Consider the following 14271-nt stretch of genomic DNA (forward strand, 5'->3'; position numbering starts at 1 on the left):
TAAAATGTGGATAATAGTCATACCTACCAATAAGCTTTTGTGAGGATTTAATGAATTAATATCTGCTAAGCCAGTAAGAAAGTGATAGGCATGTCGTAAAATCTTGATAAATGTTGGCTATTATTATCAATCTTATGATTACTAATTTAATGTTCTGGGATGATGATGTCTCTGAATTTAATTACAACTCACATATTGACTCATATTAATGTCTCTAACTTTGAGAAGACCATTTTTGCCCTCCAGGTTCACTTTACTTAATGTTGCCTCCAGGATTAATGTGACTTCCAAGCCTAACACAGTGGGGACTGTGCTAAGGACTGTACCCTGAAACTTGCTCCTCTTATAGTATTGCCTCTATCTGTGAATGGCATAATTATCCTCCTAGTTGTACAAGCTAGAAACATAGGTTCCACCCTTAATAGCCTTCTTCTTGAACTGCCATATAAATCCTTCATTGAGTCCTATTAGTTTTACTCTCCAAAAAATGTTCATATTTTTCTATTTTTTAAATTGCAACATCACTACTTTAGTATACAGTATCATCACATCTTGCTTAAACTATCACACTAATTTCCTAAAAGCTCCCTTTGCATCTACTCTTTCCACTTAGCCCATCTATTCTGTGAACAGAAGTCAGAGTGATAAAAATGCTTATCTAATCATGTCACTTGCCTGTTAAAAATCCTTTCAGGAGCTATCTGTTATTCTTACAATAAGACTTAAATTGTTAATAAGATTCCAAAGTTCTCAGTATAATCTGGCCCCTTTTATGTCTCTAGGTTCAGTTTGTGTTGCTCTATTTTACACTGTGGATTCTGTGCTCTTTCAGTTCCCTCAATAAAAACATGAACATTTTTGCTTCAAGATCTCTGCACAGTGCACATGCTATTCCCTTCACCTGGTATATTTCCCCTCCTTCACCCAGGAATATCCATAAATCTTTCAAGTCTCAGCTTACATATGACTTCTATAGGAAAGTTTCCCCTTATACCATGGTCTAGGTCAGAGCCATATTCATATTCTCAGCATAATTTATATTTACTTCTAAAATCAATTATTGTAGTTCTAATAAAACAATTATTTATGTACTCATTGTTTTAATTTTATTGGTATGAATCCTTTTCCAAATAGAAGGTAAGTTCTGGGAGGCAGGGGATGTGTCTATCTTATTAATACTATGCCTTTAGCATCTATATGATTGAGGAAAAGAGATTGCTCCTAATAAATATTTGCTGAATGAATGAATAAAAGAATGATGATATTATATCTGAACTGAGTTTTGAAGAACATGTCTGAGTTAGCTTGACAACTGGGAATGGAGAGGGTAGCAGGGAACACTGGAAGGAAGGGGATACCAGAAGAAGGAATGCAAGAGGTAAGAAGTTGAGGGACGCAAGAGATGAGCTGGACATTCAGGCAGAAGCAAGGAAAAGCATTGCATACTATTCTAAGACCTATAGATTTTACCCCCCAAAACAGTAGCAAATTATAAAAGGAATTCAAATAGCTAAGTGTCTGCATCAGATTTGGACTTTGGAATAAGATACTTAGCAGAAGTATAGAAATGGACTAGGGAGAAGAAATTTTGGGAAAAAGGAGACGAGTTAGGAATCTGTGAGGCTAACTGGGTTGAGAAATGATGGTATCCTGAACTGAGGCAGCTGTGTAGAGGAGAGAGGAGCAGTTCTGAAGATGTTAGAGGTGTATCATTGAGAGGATTTCATCACCAGTTGTATTTGGAGAGAGCAAGAGGGGGCTACGAATTAGTTTTTGGTTTATATTTTGGACAACTGAATGAATAGTGCTGGAACTGATAAAAAAATAAGATAAGGTATGAAAGACAGATTTAGTAGTGGTGGTAAAATAGTGATGTGCTCTTGTACTGTTGTGTTTGAGGTATTTGAAAATATCAGTGGAGCTGCCTCCAGGTGTGTACAAGAGGCAGCTGATGTCATAGGAGTGGATGTGCTTATGCAGGGAACACTGTAGAACTTTAAAAAGCCTTTGAGCCCTCACTAAGTACTCTTTGTCCTACAATATACCCACATATATTGATACAAAATTCTGGATATAATATTTGGGGGTTTACATACATCATGAAAGGCATTTTCCTTTTTTGATTAAAAATAAGAAAAAAAGAGAGAAACCAAAGTATAAAGGAGTGAGCAAGCAAGGTAAATCCAAGAAAGATAACACAATGGATGGACGGGAAGCATAGGTGAGGATAAAGAATTGTGTCAGAGAAAACATGAGACAGAATTTTTCAAAGAAATGAGCAATCAGGAGTGTCCAGGTTTTTAGAAATGTATGGTGATAAGGACTGAGAATAATGGTTTTAGTGATGTTGTGTGGATGGAAGCCCAATTGCTTCCAATGTAAATGGAAAGGAAGAAAGTAAAACCAGGTGTACAATATTCTTTTCTAGAAATTTGATATTATTGAAGACTAGAGTTAAGGCAATAGCTTGAGAAAGCATACATTCAAGGCAAGATTTTTTTTGGTTATTTTTTCATTTTAATTTTTTAATGGTTGCATCATAAATATGTTTCTATGTTGAGACGTGTTGTCATAGGAAATGAACAAGCAAAGGCTGAGGACAGTTTTCTAGGGATAGTGTAGAGGGATTTCCCAAATATATGGAAAATTGACCTGTGTGAACACCAATGTCTCTTCCACCTCTGGGTTGCTATAGTTCTTTCTTTCAGGAATTCTTAGGGAGAATCAGAAAACCTTTTATCCCACTTGTTTGAGAAAATTGGTGCCCTAAATTCAGAAAAGCAAGTTGCACTGCAAGCAGTATTTGAATAGTTTTGGGTTGATATGCCATGGGAACTGTGTGTCAGATCTGGTTATAAAAAACATGTGATACTTTAGATTTAATCAAAGGCGATATGTCAGAGCTTCTGCCTGGGGAGTTGGCTAATGATGATGTGTTATTTTTTTTCTCTTTGAAGCCATCTGACCAATTTGGGGATCATAGAGTGATATTTGCTACTTTTACCTTAATTTTTTAAAATAAATGATTCTTTTTACATTTGCCTTCCTCATGTATAAAATATGAAAATATTCAGGATATGAATGGCAGCAAGACTTCGAATGATTCTGTACATGCTAAGATCCGATATATGTTCACAACAAAAATTTTGAGGAATATGCTGGAGAAGTTCGAGAATATAATTTTGTCAAGAACAATTTTAGAACGTGAGATTGTTAATGTGACGCTATGCATAAGCATTGTTATAGCACCGTTTCTTTTAAAATAAAAGTACCCCAAATGCCCCTGCTGAACATATCGTAATGAATTTGATGAAGTAGAATTAGTAAATATTCCCAAATTAGAGCTGAATAATTGAGTAACCCTAAATAGCAGACTTCATTATATCAAAAAAAGAAGTAATGTATTATCATCCCACTTTCATTTTATGTATTTGTGTGTCTGGGTATGCATGGGTCTTGGGAAACAGTTCTTAATGCCTGACTGTGCAAAAGGAAGAGCAGCAGCAGAAAGAGGACTTCTTAGTCTCCATTTTTTTTAAGATTTTATTTATTTATTCATGAGAGATAGAGAGAGAGAGGTAGAGGGGCAGGCAGAGGAAGAAGCAGGCTCCACACAGGAAGCCCAGTATGGGACTCGATCCCAGGACTCCAGGATCATGCCCTGAGCTGAAGGCAGACCGCTCAACCACTGAGCCACCCAGGTGCTTCTTTGCCTCCATTTTGTAATGGAACCAGCTTTTCTTGTCTCACTGAAGTTGAGCTCTAGAATGATAGCAGGTTTCAGTTAGATTTGCCCAGACCAAGTATCCCAAGTGGCGTATCCAACTCTAGACTTCATGAGAATAGTAAACAGATTAGTTAATAAAAACTAAGGCCATTTAATGGTGCAATTTCTTTCATGTAACTACTGAGTTCTTATTTATTTATTTTTTTTTAAAGATTTTATTTATTTATTCATGAAAGACACAGAGAGAGAGAGGTAGAGACATAGGCAGAGAGAGAAGCAGGCTCCATGCAGGGAGCCCGATGTGGGACTCAATCTCAGGATTCCAGGATCATGCCTTGGGCCAAAGGCAGACCCCCAACCGCTGAGCCACCCAGGCGTCCTCTGAGTTCTTTTTTAAAGAAGATTTATTTATTCAGAAAGAGAGAGAGAGAGGTGGAGGGAGGGCCAGAGGGGAGAGAGAGTCCTAACTAGACTTTCTGCTGAGTGTGGAGCCCACTTAGGTCTCAATCTGAGAACCCTGAGCTTCTGACTGGAGTCAAAACCAAGAGTTGGGCACCCAGCTGACTGCTACTCAGGGGCCCCTGCTGAATGCTTTTGATAATAACTACCATTCTCTGCCCACTAACTCAGCAGATGAGGCCCATATTCAGGAGTCCTTAGATTAGTATTGTGGGTCCTTGCCTTTCAATAAATTGGTTCTGTATTCCCTCCTGCCTTATTGTTATTCGTTCATTTATTTATTGTAACAAATAGTTGTTGGACACTCTTAAGGATTGAATTGCATCCCTTCAGATTCATATGTTGAAGTACTAAACCCCACTATCTCTAAATGTGGGGAGTAATTAAGGTTAATGAGGTCATTGGTATAAGCCCTAATCCAATATGACTATTGTCTTATAAAAAGAGATTAGGATTCAGTCAGACTCTGATAAAAGACAATTGTGAGGATGAAAGGAGAAGACAGCCATGTATAAGCCAAAGAAAGAGATATTTGAATGGAACCAAGCCTGCTGACACCTTCATCATGGCTTTCAAGCTTCCAGATCTGTGAGGAAATAGATTTCTGTTTTTCAAGCTGTCTAATCTATGGTATACCTTGCTATGGCAGTCCTAGTAAACTAATAAAGTGCTTCTCAAACTTTCATATGTTCAAGAATAACCTAAATGCTTGTTAAAATAGAGATTCCTGAGCCCCACAATTAGTGTTTCTGATTCAGGTTTGAAGTGGGCCCGAAGAATTTACATTTCCAACCATCTTCCAGGTGATGTGATGCTCCATACTTTGGGGAGTTGGGCCATACTTTGAGCAGTAGCTTTGCTGTAGTAAATGTGAATGCCTTTCAGAAGAGTAATAAATAATCCTTGTCACTGATTTAGTCACTAATTGTTAAATCATCATGAATTTTGTAATCTTATGTTAAAAACATCTATCCTTGAAACTGACCATGGAGGGAGCGTTTATATCACAAGAATTGGCAAATGCCATAAGAGAAGGCTTTAATCGTTGAAAAGCCAGTGAATAGGTTTGTTAGATTGCTTTTTAAAAATTATGGAAAATAGTGAAAAACTGAGAGCAGGGGTCTGTAAGAGAGACACAGAGAATGAGGGCACAAAATGCTTAATACTTATATCAATGACTTCAAGGAACTTAAGGCCAGCAATTTTATTACTGGATTAATCATTTTGATAGATCACTTTTAACCAGGCAGGTTGAGGAAAAAAAAAAAAAAAAAGGAAGATAATCTGAACTTCAGTCACTGTCCTGGTGCTCACTGGCTGCTTGGATATATGATTTAAACTTTATAGCCAACATCTTTTTTTTTATATAAGATGTGGTGGACAGAATAATTTGAGCTGCCTCTTCTGCTTTTGAGATTTCTGAGTGCAGTAGCCTAATGAAGTGCTCAATTCCCACTTACTCTAAGATGAATTTTTTTTTCTTTTTCCATTTTTTCTTTTTTTCTTTTTTTTTTTAGATTCAAAATCTCTGGAGCTCATGATTGTGTAAGTACCTGGACTGATGGGCCTGTCCTAATTACCTCTCAAGGTGGTTGAGAAGATTAAATGAGATCATGTATTAACAGAGCTTTACAAACTCTACTGATTTATACAAATGCAAGGTTAAATTAACACAAGTTTGGGATCTGGGAGTTTTTTGACTTTGGGTAGGAAAAATTTAAGGCCAGTGATTCGTTGAGTACTATGTTGGTTAATGTGACTGTTCTTGACATGTCTTCCTGTGCCTGCAGGAAATGGAGAGGTGAACTTTTAACAATTTGGTTCAGTAGAATTCTAGAGAGATTTCTTCCTCACAGACAGAAAATATGCTCATGTTTATATTTACATTACGTCACACTAATTTATTCATTATCTATAGGAATTTCTTCACTATTCATTCTTGTGACAAATATTTCTTGAACTTCTGTTACGTGCCAGCCTTGAGTTATGAACTAGGGATGAACATAAGGCAGACATGTTTTCTATACACAGGGCACTAACAGGTCTAGAGAATGTGGAGGCTAAAGGGCATTTGAAAAAAATATGACATTTTATTGAAAAATATACTTGTATTGCCCATTAGAATTTGCTATACACTTTCCCCAACTTCCCAAAATACAGTATGGTGTCTAAAAGAAGAGGCAGTTATTTGGAACAAGATGCTGAGATGCTTGGTATGTGGGTGTGTGTATGATACAGAATAATTACATATGTTAAACTAATTGGAGTAATTGTGGAGACACTACACTTAATCTTGTTTAAATGCAAACTGGAAAGTGCCTCTTTATTCAGAAACTTAACTGACTATGCCTGCCTCTTCACAGTCTAAAGCCATAGCAATTACCTGGAGAATAAAGACTCCCGAGCAGTCCAACCCAAACAATCTGAATACTTCTGTAATTTTGCTTTGAAAAAAATGTGTCTAACAGTGAGTAGCTTTATTTATTTGTCAGACTATTAGAATTAAACATTTACTTGGCATGGAAGAAAATTTAACATAGAATTTAAGCACTCTAAATCAACAAACACAAAACTGGAGCCCAAGACTGTATCAAACATGTTTTTATTTTCTGTATCCTATGAGACTTTGATTTCTTGGGGGCCTCACTGACCAGGAAGAGAATGCCCCTCCCAGGTCTAGCTAAATCCTAGCAATAGTTAATGACTTGTCTAAGAGTATGTCCTTGCTATGCAAACCAACCAATCCAGAGCCCATACTCTGAACCAGCAATTCTGTCTTTTGTACTTCAGGAGGCGATATTCCTGTGTTCTGATTGTCCCAGAGCCCAGTACCAGAGCACTAGAGACAACCTCTAAAGGCTGGAGCCCATAAGAATTATTCAAACTATGAAATCCTAAACTGTTTACCCTGCCTTACCCACTCCTTCCCCTTTATGGCTTTTGCCCATGATTTCCCCTCACTCTTTCCACTTCCCAACTGACCCTGATGCTTCCCCATGGGACCCTGCATTGTGTGGTGTGCTCCATTCTGTTGGGAATTGTGAAAAACACTTTTCAGTGACTGTGGTCTCCTAAACCGTTGGCCTCATCACAGCTGAATAAAAGCAAAATCCTGGGTACATTTTAAAGGAAAGTTACAAGAATTTGATAGTGTTTTCAGGAAGAAATCAGAAGTTAGGGTGAGTTAGAAAAACTTTTGGTTAGGTTGAGGAAATGATTGAATATGGAGTAACCAATCTAACAGAATTGTCTGATAGGATAGAAGTGACAGAGAGGAAAGCTACATATAGATGATAAATGATTATCAAACTGAAAACTGGTCTATTCAGACATCCATCTAATGGCCTGTATCTGACGGCTGAAAAAATTTTCAGCTTGCATATTCCTCCGTCCAATCCCATGAAAAGGACATTTTTTGATCAGCCCTTCTTAATCCGGAGTGAATTAACTGAAAATACCGATCTGTCTAGAAAATATTTGATAATAGATGGCCAGTATGCACAATGTAGTAATGCTTTTAGGTATTCAGCTGTTAGGACAGCAGCCCAGTTCCCCCTATTCCCACATGCACCTGCCATATGATGTGCCCAGTATTTTTTGTATTTAAGTTTTTAATTTTGATTCCAGTATAGTTAACATACAGTGTTATATTAGTTTTAAATGTGCAATATAATGATTCAACAGGTCTGTACAGTACCCAGTACTCATCATGACAAATGCACTCCTTTATCTCCATCACCTATTTCACCCACTCTCCACCCACCTCCCTTCTGGGAACCTTCAGTGTGTTCTCTATAGTCAAGAGTTTCTTTCTTGGTTTGTCTTTTTCTTTTTTTTCCCCCTTCGCTTGTTTGTTTCATTTCTTAAATTACACATGAGTGAAATCATATGGTATTTGTCTCTCTCTGATTGACATATTTTGCTTAGCATTATACTCTCTAGCTTCATCCACTTTGTTGCAAATGGTGAGGTTTTGCTCTTTTATGGCTGCATAATATTCCAACACACACACACACACACACACACACACACACACCATATCTTTTTAGGCATTCATCAATTAGTGAACACTTGGACTGCCTCCATACTTTAGCTATTGCAAATAATAAACACAGGGTGAATGTATCCGTTTGAATTAGTATTTTATATTTTGGGAGTAAATAGCAGTGCGATTACTGGATTGCAGAGTAGTTTTATTTTAATTTTTGGGGGAAGCTCCATACTGTTTTCCAGAGTGGCTGCACCAGTTTGCATTCCCACCCACAGTGCAAGAGGGTTCCTTTTCCTCCACATCCTCGTCAACACTTGTTGTTTCTTGTGTTGTTGATTTTAGCCATTCTGACAGGTGGGAGGTGATATCTCATTGTAGTTTTGATTTGCATTTCCCTGATGATGAGTAATACTGAGCATCTTTTCATGTGTCTGCTACTGATGTGCCTGTGCCCAGTATTGTTTAACACCAGTGATAACTGTTTTACACTTAAAACTGTGCTATGAGGTAGATACAATAATTACTCCTTCTCCCACAAATGAGGAAACTGAGGTATAGAGAGATTAAACATACACAACTGTAGGTACATTGCAGAAACTCATCATAAACTCAAGCATTCTTTTTTTTTTAGGATTTTATTTATTTATTTGACAGAGAGAAAGAGAAGAGAGAGAGAGAGAGAGAGAGAGAGAGAGAGAGAGAGAGAACAAGCAGGTGGAGGGAGGGGCAGAGGGAGAAGGAGAAGTAGACTACTTGCTGAGCAGGGAGCCTGACATGGTGCTGCATGACCTGAGTGGAAGGCAGATGCTTAACTGGCTGAACCACTCAGCCACCCAAACTCAAGCATTCTGATTCCAGTTTCCCTGAACCTCTAGACTATTGCCTTCACCTTCCTTCCATTCAACTGATACTCAAATTTCAAATGCCAATGTGTCTTGTGAGAAGTTCTCTTTGCTCTCTCTCTTGTGTCTTATAGTATAAGACATTCCTCTGGCATAATCTGCCACAGTTAAACATGCTTTAAACAGGTTGCAGTTTGTCTCATGCAACAGGCATTCTTGGGGGAAGCCACACAGGAGTTACTCAAGGATTTTCCATATTTCTACTCTGCCATCCTTAGATGTGGGATTTTATCCTCAGTCTTGTTGCTTCCAGTTGCATAACAGCTGCTGTACTTTTTGGAATCTTCTTTTCTTGAGAAAGAAGGGATGGAGAAAGGGGGCAAGGAGCTAAGCTGTGTTTTTAGAGATACTTTGACTTCTTATTCAGGAAGCAATAACTTCTTCATGGATTTCTGGCTTTATCTCCTTGTCAGAGCTCTATTGCATGTAGGAGAGTCCAAGAAACTGAACATATTTAGTTACAATTGAAATTGAGAGTCTCTTATTAAAAAAGAAAAGAGGTATTAAAAATAGGTAGGTCTACACATGGAGTTCAGCCCAGTGTATTCTAATTATTTACACAAGTTTGTCTCTCCTGGTAGGTAGAGTCTCTTCCTATCTATCCATCTTTCCTCTTAATTCTCTGTGACCAGGACTCTGCCTAGCATGTTGCAGAAACAGTAAAAGTTCATTGAATGAACCACAATGATTCTTGACTTGGGCTTTAAGACCATAGCATTTGTTGTTATTGCTTTTATCTCAAACTGGGTTTTGAAATTCTCAACTCAAATGTATCCGTGAATTACTTCATACAATACCTGATGTCCTTTTACAGATTGAAAAAAAAATATACAGAGCTATAAAAAATTATATGGTTACTGAATTAGGAACATCCAGAAGCACAACTCAGATATCGTTCAAAAAAGAATACAGTCTTCATTGTTCTTTTAGACAGAGACACAAAGAAGATAAATGACACACAGGCTGAAACTACTGGAGGATTACAGAAAAAAGTATGGTGGATCATTCAGCTGGTGCTTCGGTTGATGTTTTGGTGATTCGTGAGATGGAATATGGTTGCTAGGGTAAGGGTGGGAATCATCTGTGCTTTCTTGGAAATTTAGGTTTGTGTAGACTTAACCTAAAAGAAAGAAAAATAAGATCCTTTATTCTTCCTAACCTGTTAGGGGAAATTTTTTCTTCTGTTGATGATTTCTAAAAGGTGAATCATCTAAAAAACAAAATTTTGACTGCTGAAAATGTTGGTAAAATATCATCAGAAGTCTAGCTTTTAGCTAAATACTTCTGGAGTGGTGAAATGAAAAAGTTGGGTTCCAGCCTAAGTAGTGGTATTTCTAAGTGGACTTGCCATCCTTGGAGAACAAAAGCTGAACTGGGTCAAAGTGACCCCAAATTTGGAAGATGATTCTACATGTTTAAGGGTGTCCCTGACCACTACCCCCATGATGATCTTCTGCAGGAAGAAACTCTGTCTTTACATGCTTATAAAGTGGTTCCCATTCTACTTTCATATAATTCCATTTGCATTGAACTACCTTCATGACTGTCTCATGAATTTTATAAATGCTCATGGATATCATATAAGAAGATATCTTATGTATAATGATTCTAAAAATTTATCAGAAATCTCCATCATATTCATATCTTAATAATTTAAAAAGCCCTGTTAATAAAGTATTTTTTGTGATTAATCTGATTACTCTCCTAATTGGAGTCTAAAGACCCAATAAACATTTTTCTTTAATAAGTACTGAAGACAGGTTGACTACTGAAGTACCAAAATACTGAAGACAGGTTCCTATGATGTTACTTAGGCATTACAGCTTCAGTTCCCTTTTGCCGGTAGTATTCACACATGTTAAGGGCTGTGCTCATATTCTCTGACACTCCAGATGTAACTTCCACTGCTTTACACTCTGCCCTGTATTTTGGAAGACTGACCTCTCTGGACTTCATCAACCACGCTCTTTCTGGAGGAGAGAGAGAGGTTGGGGAGTTTGCTTTTCCAGTTTCTTCTCTGCCATGGTCTGACATTCTTTGTTCCTGTCTCCTACACCCACAGATTTTGCAATGTTCTGGTAACCATTTCTTCCCCCTCTTCCCTTTGCCCTTTAGGCCTTAGAGAGTGCATGCAACAAGTAGTTTCTAGCTTTGGAGAGTGTCACTGTCCTTTGTCACTTTCCTGTAGCATTGCCCACAGCATTGTGAGCAGCTGATCCATTCAAGCCACCAATCTTCCATTTGAAGTGTGCCATTGGATTCTTGCTATGACCATAAATGATAAAAGGGTATCCTGTTTTATTAGTTTTGTGCTTCCATGAAGTGTCTTCAGTTCCATTCCTCAAGAGAAATGATGAATAAGTGTTTTGGGTCCTACTTGTATTCTATCTCCCCACAAAAGGAAGAGTGAGGAACATATCAACGCATGCACATTTTCTTGCATCTTGTCTTTGCCCTGGGATCAGCCTGCCTTCCAGTGATCTGTGTGTACTCTTTCCTTCCTTCTTCCTTCAGCTCCCTGAAACAGGACATCTGTGCCCTACTGATGCCTGTGACTAAGTAAGGATAAATTTAGGGGGGCAGAGTTTGGGGTCTTATATCCAAACTGCCTTCTCTGGTCCAGCTTTACCAGTAATCAGGTTGATATTTTGATCTCAATGTTTCCTGTGTATAGTTATCAGTTTGCTCAGAATCTAGAGGGAAGGAAAAGATAATTGATTTGGCTCATTTTAAACCCCAACAATAGGGATGCCTGGGTGGCTCAGTGTTTGAGAGTCTGCCTTTGGCTTAGAGAATGATCCTAGGGTCCTGGGATCGAGTCCCACATTGAGCTCCCTGCAGGGAGCCTGCTTCTCCCTCTGCCTAGGTTTCTGCCTCTCTGTCTGTGTCTCTCATGAATAAATAAATAAAATCTTTAAAAAGAACCCCAATAATAATCAAATTTTATATGGGGAAGTAAATAAGGAGACATGGATGGTTTATTTCTTGCCCCCAAACCTTAATGACTTCTAAAATCTATTTTGTTGGCAATTAAATGGCTGTACTTATCCATGAAATCTATGACCACAATCCAAATTTACCATTTAAGACCTTACCATTTTACTTTCAAGCTTTTAATGATGCAGTTATTAATAACAACATTAAGATGATAAAAGAGAGGGCTTTAAGGAAAACTAATATTCTAGAAATTTTTTTGTGTGTTTTTATTTCCCCAGGAAAGTTGGATTTTACTAATTAGATCTGTCATATTGGGCAAGCTAAGTAACCTCTTTGGGCTTGGATTTGCTTGTCTGTTAACCATGAGGTTTAATTTCATGGAAAACATTTATTTTATCAAATAAAATCTAATATGAAACATAAGCATGGAAAAGAAATTCAACCAGCAATATATTAATATAAATGTATCATATATATTGAACTTTTGGACATTTATTTATACAATAAGAGAATAAATTTAAAAAAAATATTTATTTATTCATGAGAGACACACAGAGAGAGAGAAGCAGAGACACAGGCAGAGGGAGAAGGAGGGTCCATTCAGGGAGCCCGATGTGGGACTTGATCCCAGGTCTCCAGGATCAGGCCCTGGGCTGAAGGCAGCATTAAACCACTGAGCCACCTGGGCTTCCCTGAGAATAAACATTTTAAATCCTTGTTAGGAATGACAACTATATTCCTTAACCTCCAATTAATTTCAATATTTTTATTTGGATTGAGCAATAATCTAGAAACTTCTCATTTCTTTTTTTCTTTCTCTCTTTTTAAAAAAGATTTATTTATTTGAAAGAGAGAGAGAGAGAGTGTGGGCAGGGGGAGGGGCAGAGAGAGAGAGTAAGATGAGCAGACTCCCCTCTGAGCCTGGTGCCCAATGCAGGGCTCAATCCCAGGACCCTGAGATCATGACCTGAGCTAAAACCAAGAGCTGGGACACAACCAACAGAACCACCCAGGTGCCCAGAGAAACTTTTGATTTTTTACAGATAAACAGGTGAATGGAAGAAGGTTAAAAAAAAAAAAATCAATGTTTTCCTTATCAGTTGTGCTTTATAAGCCTTTCCTTGAGAAATTCTTTAGTCTAAGGTCCTATAGGTCATAAAGTTATTCTTTACTTTCTTCTAAAACCTCTAAAGTTTTGACTTTTTAATATTTGTCTTTATTTCTCTTTAATTTTTTTAAAGACTTTATTTATTTATTCATGAGAGACACAGAGAGAGACACAGAGAGAGAGAGAGAGACAGAGAGAGAGAGAGAGGCAGAGACACAGGCAGAGGGAAGAAGCAGGCTCCACGCAGGGAGCCTGAGGTGGGACTCAATCTGGGATCTCCAGGATCAGGCCCTGGGCTGAAGGCAACGCTAAACCCTGAGCCACCGGGGCTGCCCTATTTCTCTTTAATTTTGTTGATGTTTGGAATCTAATTTTATTTTTCTATAGAAGCCATTTTTCTAGCATTATTTTTGAGTCCTATTATTTTCCATTGTCTGCAATCCACCACCTTTATATACCACCCACACATATAGCCCTATGGGTTTCCAGGCTCTCCTGTTCCATCAGTCTCTTCATCTTTTCCTATGCGAGTACCACTCTGTTTAATTGCTATGGTTTTGTCAGTTGTGTTGTTGTCTGCCAGGGCAGAGATTGTCAAATTTGGGCAGAGATCAAAATCACCCAAGAATCTTGGTAAAAATACCAAGGCACGTGTCTTTCCTGCAACACACCTAGACCTCTGTGTTCTTTTCTATCAAATACACACCAGTGTTCAAGAATAAGTGTCCACTCACTAACAACACACATAGACAGTTTTTCTTCTTTAGGAACGATTTGACTACTCTTGCACCTCACATTTTCATTTGATTTTTAAAGTCTATTTGCCAGTTTTATATGATTTCTGTTGGAATTTAGATGAGGACAACATTAAGTCTGAAGTTGATTTTGGTTTTTATTGTTGTTATTGTTTTAAAGATTTTATTTATTTATTTGAGAGAGAGAGCACACCAGTGAGAGGCAGGGGAGGGGTTGGAGAGGGAAAGAAGCAGACTCCCTGAGGAACAGGAAGCCCAGATGTGTGAGCTGGATCCCAGGACCCTGAGATCATGACTTGAGCTGAAGGCAGAGTCTCAACTGATTGAGCCACCTAGGTGCCTATTGAAAATCATTTTGTAAATGTTGGTCAAAAATTGCTCTTTCTTCCTCA

The sequence above is a fragment of the Canis lupus genome, chromosome 3, assembly GCF_011100685.1.
Source record: "Canis lupus familiaris isolate Mischka breed German Shepherd chromosome 3, alternate assembly UU_Cfam_GSD_1.0, whole genome shotgun sequence".
Lineage (NCBI taxonomy): Eukaryota > Metazoa > Chordata > Mammalia > Carnivora > Canidae > Canis > Canis lupus.